The following is a 5,000-nucleotide window of genomic DNA, read 5'->3' on the forward strand; positions in this document are numbered from 1 at the left end:
GTCGCTACGGGCCTGGCACCCTCTACGGATAAACGGCCCCGTTCAAGGCGAACTTGGACAGGCGCGGCGACGACGAGAAAGCGGAACCTCCCGAACACCACATCTCCCGCGACCGAGACGACCGCGGGATTCAGTGCTGGGCTCTTTCCTGTTCGCTCGCCGCTACTAAGGAAATCCTAGTTAGTTTCTTTTCCTCCGCTTACTAATATGCTTAAATTCGGCGGGTGATCCTCCCTGATCTGAGGCCAACGATAAAAATTTGAGGCAGACGCGATATCCGTCAGCGCAACGACTCCGCCTCCGCGACCGAAATCAATCGGTGCGTCGGCGTCGACGACGCGCCCTTCGGACGTCGAGTCCGCCTACTGTTCATTAATTCAAATAATATAACAGTGTTTTCGACGGCGGTGTTTTCGTTCGAACGTACGCAGCGCATCACGCGCGCCGACGACACAGTTCGACGTGCGTGCACGCCCCGCACACCGATAATCACTCTCGCAAATTTTTTACCTTCACGGAGCGTCGGTGGGGAGCGGCGCACGTCGCCGACGCGAGCGCGCTACCGTACACACCACACAACACGTAACGTTATATTACATTTATGTCTCATATTTAAACGGACCGCACGTGAGGCGCGGCATGGGCGAACCCACACACGCGCGACGCCGCCCGGAACCGTCAATTGTTCGTCGTGAGACGAACAGTGTGGCATATGATTTTATACAGCCGGCCCTCAGACAGGAGTGGTCCTGGATGTTTCTCCACGGACCGCAATGTGCGTTCGAAATGTCGATGTTCAAATGTGTCCTGCAGTTCACACTATGACGCGCAGTTAACTGCGTTCTTCATCGACCCGCGAGCCAAGTGATCCACCGTCCAGGGTAATGGTTTATATTATAAAAAACATGTCACTGGGTGTGAAAAATAAATTGAATGTGAAACAAACAGACCACGGACGTGTTAAGGTCAAACGTGGACATTCGTTTACCGCTCTCTGTTATAATGTTGTATTTACGCCAACCGACGGACGCGCGACGAGCTTACACCCCCCGCACTAGCACACTGACTTTCGCTGCACGCGATCCACCGTCTGTTCATTGGACACTCGTGGCGCGGATTCTTGCCAGTCAACGTGACGCGAACGTGACAGTGTGTGTACAGGTACTAGCGCACTAGCGCGTAGGGGTCAACTCGAGCGTTCAAGTTCGACTCCGTCGTAGCGAGAAAAAAATGTTGTTCAGTTCGATTCGATTGTTTATGGTATAATATTATCGTCGCGTTAATTGAATAACACAACAACATCATACGATAATGATCCTTCCGCAGGTTCCCCTACGGAAACCTTGTTACGACTTTTACTTCCTCTAAATGATCAAGTTTGGTCAACTTCCCAGCAACGCCGACGGCCGTGAAGCCACCGCGTGTCGGTCCGAAGACCTCACTAAATCATTCAATCGGTAGTAGCGACGGGCGGTGTGTACAAAGGGCAGGGACGTAATCAATGCGAGCTTATGACTCGCGTTTACTAGGAATTCCTCGTTTATGGGGGATAATTGCAAACCCCAATCCCCAGCACGAAGGAGTTTCAACGGGTTGCCCGGGCCTCTAGGCCAGGGAGAACATGCTGATTCCTTCAGTGTAGCGCGCGTGCGGCCCAGGACATCTAAGGGCATCACAGACCTGTTATTGCTCAATCTCGTGCGGCTCGAAGCCGCCGGTCCCTCTAAGAAGAATTTTAATACGTCGCCAGTGAGTTGCGCGACCGAAGTCGCGCACACCTAAATGGCGACGCCTATTTAGCAGGCTAGAGTCTCGTTCGTTACCGGAATTAACCAGACAAATCGCTCCACCAACTAAGAACGGCCATGCACCACCACCCACCGAATCAAGAAAGAGCTGTTAATCTGTCAATCCTTCCGGTGTCCGGGCCTGGTGAGATTTCCCGTGTTGAGTCAAATTAAGCCGCAGGCTCCACTCCTGGTGGTGCCCTTCCGTCAATTCCTTTAAGTTTCAGCTTTGCAACCATACTCCCCCCGGAGTCCAAAATCTTTGGTTTCCCGGAAGCTGCCCGCCGAGCCATTGTATTAACGTCGGCGGATCGCTAGATGACATATTTACGGTTAGAACTAGGGCGGTATCTAATCGCCTTCGAACCTCTAACTTTCGTTCTTGATTGATGAAAACACCTTTGGCAAATGCTTCCGCTGATGTTCGTCTTGCGACGATCCAAGAATTTCACCTCTAACGTCGCAATACGAATGCCCCCAGTTATCCCTATTAATCATTACCTCGGAGTTCTGAAAACCAACAAAATAGAACCGAGATCATATTCTATTATTCCATGCACGAAATATTCAAGCGGCATTTTGAGCCCGCTTTGAGCACTCTAATTTGTTCAAAGTAAAATTGTCGGCCCACCTCGACACTCACTGAAGAGCACCGCGATAGGATTTTGATATTGAACCGACGTTTTACCGTCGGCTCACCGACGATATGCTCCGCAAACGTGTCAGTATCACCGCGGATGCGGTGCACCGACAGCGCGGCGCACAAATGCAACTACGAGCTTTTTAACCGCAACAATTTTAGTATACGCTATTGGAGCTGGAATTACCGCGGCTGCTGGCACCAGACTTGCCCTCCAATTGTTCCTCGTTAAAATATTTAAAGTGTACTCATTCCGATTACGAGGCCTCGTAAGAGTCCCGTATCGTTATTTTTCGTCACTACCTCCCCGTGCCGGGAGTGGGTAATTTGCGCGCCTGCTGCCTTCCTTGGATGTGGTAGCCGTTTCTCAGGCTCCCTCTCCGGAATCGAACCCTGATTCCCCGTTACCCGTGACAACCATGGTAGTCGCAGAAACTACCATCGAAAGTTGATAAGGCAGACATTTGAAAGATGCGTCGCCGGTACTGGACCATGCGATCGGCAAAAGTTATCCAGATTCATCAAAATAAACGACTTAGGACGCGAGGCCCTCCGTCGATTGGTTTTGATCTAATAAAAGCACTCATCCCATTGCTGGTCAGAGTTCTGATTGCATGTATTAGCTCTAGAATTACCACAGTTATCCAAGTAACTGAGTAAGATCTAAGGAACCAAAACTGATATATTGAGCCATTCGCGGTATCGCCTTAATACGGCTTGCACTGAGACATGCATGGCTTAATCTTTGAGACAAGCATATAACTACTGGCAGGATCAACCAGGGAGCTAACCACTAGAGCCGCACGAATCTCTTCGAGCGCTCGAGGTACTCGCCGTCGACACGCGTGTCGACGGCCAAACAGTGCACGCGCGCACACACGGCGGACCGTGCACGCGCGGTGACCAGTCATTATTTGAATTTTCCCTTTTGTGCGACAAACACAAAAAAAAGAAAACGCGGAGCAACTAAGCTACCGCACATTCGAACGTTCCATATTACGAGATCTATCATCTATGATAGTGTAACAGAGAGTTTAACATGAACTCGTCAACCATATAGATTGTCGCCCGGTGCTGGAGAGATCAGACCACATACATTACGTCAAAGTTGATGTAATACTATATGAAGAAATATTGTAACTTCGCGACCGCTATCAGTTCCACCTTCGACGCGACGGGCACAATACCAGACAACGGCGCACTCTAAACAGGTGCTCCGCGCTCGTACATAATGCCCCGCCGCGATTGTTACGGTGGTAACTTTAACGAACTGCAGCTACCGTTCGGCTCGACACAAAATCAAACTAATGATTATCGCGAGAACCTCACGTTTCGCTGGTCCGTCGGTCGACACGTCGTATATTGTTTGTTTATTATCATTATGATGAGCTCAAATGGATATGGCACAAATTTTTGTATTTTCACACATCGCATAACCAACACCACCATCACTGCTCACTCGCACTCACTCCACATGTATATGCGAATGCGCCGTGCAGATAATGCGCTGGTGTTATGCGATTAAAAATATATGTTGTCACATCGAGTAGTATAGACTTCGATTAACCTAAACCTGGTACCACCACCACCACCACCACCACCACCACCACCATTCCCCCCCCCCCCCCGTCCGGAAGGAAAGTTTGAAAAACAAAAACACTCTCAAGACCAATCGGTCGGTTCGCGCATTGAACATCTCACTTTGATATTATACAATTTGAATTATGAATTACAGTGGCGGGACGTGTTCAGTGTTTATTATTATTGTATTGTACATGTGAAACTAGAATAAATAGTACCTACCTGATAATAACAAATGTCGACGGTGGTTATATACAAAATAATAAAAAATATAAAAAAAAAAATTAAAAAAGAAAACTACGGTGGCGGGTCGTGTTCAATGTTTATTATTATTGTATTGTACATAAATCATAATTATTATTATTATTATTATTATTATTATTATATTTATTTTTATAATATTATTATCATTATAATTTGCATCAAATTCTAGGTAATATACTAGGATAGGATTTTTAAAAATGAAACTACATAATATTTTCAATTTGACAACAGACTTGCAACTTTTTCGCTCGCTTATTATCAATGTATATAGATATGATAGCTATTCGCCGCAATCGTTTTGTATAATACTATACACACACTGTTTCACCCGGTACACGTAATATGGTGTGATATTTTTTAGGATAACAATAAATGTAACAAGTAAAGGAGTATATGGGCACATTTGGGCTGTCGGCGGCCACCGCGACCGATGATGAACAAATATTAGTGTCAAATGAAAGTACTGATGATATTTAGAAACAACATTAGGTTAGGTTTGGTTAGGTTAGGTTACCAGCAGCGGAATTAAGTGCCATTATTGAACACACACGAGTAAGTACTAATAAACACTGGTCCTTCTTATGAAAACCTTTCACCTTACCTTCGCGCTTTTGCTTTAAACATAAGCTAAGATACTTAATAAATTATGCATATCAGATTTATTAAAGTATATTTCGGCGATGAGATGATTTCAACACTGTAATTGTAGGACTCCTAAGTATGAAATA

At 46.5% G+C, this 5,000-nt stretch overlaps 2 non-coding genes and 1 pseudogene across 2 annotated transcripts; all 3 read right to left on the reverse strand.

The window, feature by feature from the left end:
• LOC121740121 overlaps positions 1-248 on the reverse strand; it is an 8,526-nt pseudogene extending 8,278 nt beyond the window's left edge.
• A 479-nt stretch (positions 249-727) lies between these two features.
• LOC121740134 lies at positions 728-884 on the reverse strand. The gene has a single exon (XR_006037568.1). It is a non-coding gene; the product is annotated as a 5.8S ribosomal RNA (ribosomal RNA).
• Positions 885-1,309: 425 nt separating this feature from the next.
• On the reverse strand, positions 1,310-3,212 carry LOC121740094. Its single transcript, XR_006037545.1, has one exon. It is a non-coding gene; the product is annotated as a small subunit ribosomal RNA (ribosomal RNA).
• Positions 3,213-5,000: the final 1,788 nt, after the last annotated feature.

Source organism: Aricia agestis, chromosome 2 (assembly GCF_905147365.1).
Source record: "Aricia agestis chromosome 2, ilAriAges1.1, whole genome shotgun sequence".
In the NCBI taxonomy this organism is placed as follows: Eukaryota; Metazoa; Arthropoda; class Insecta; order Lepidoptera; family Lycaenidae; genus Aricia; species Aricia agestis.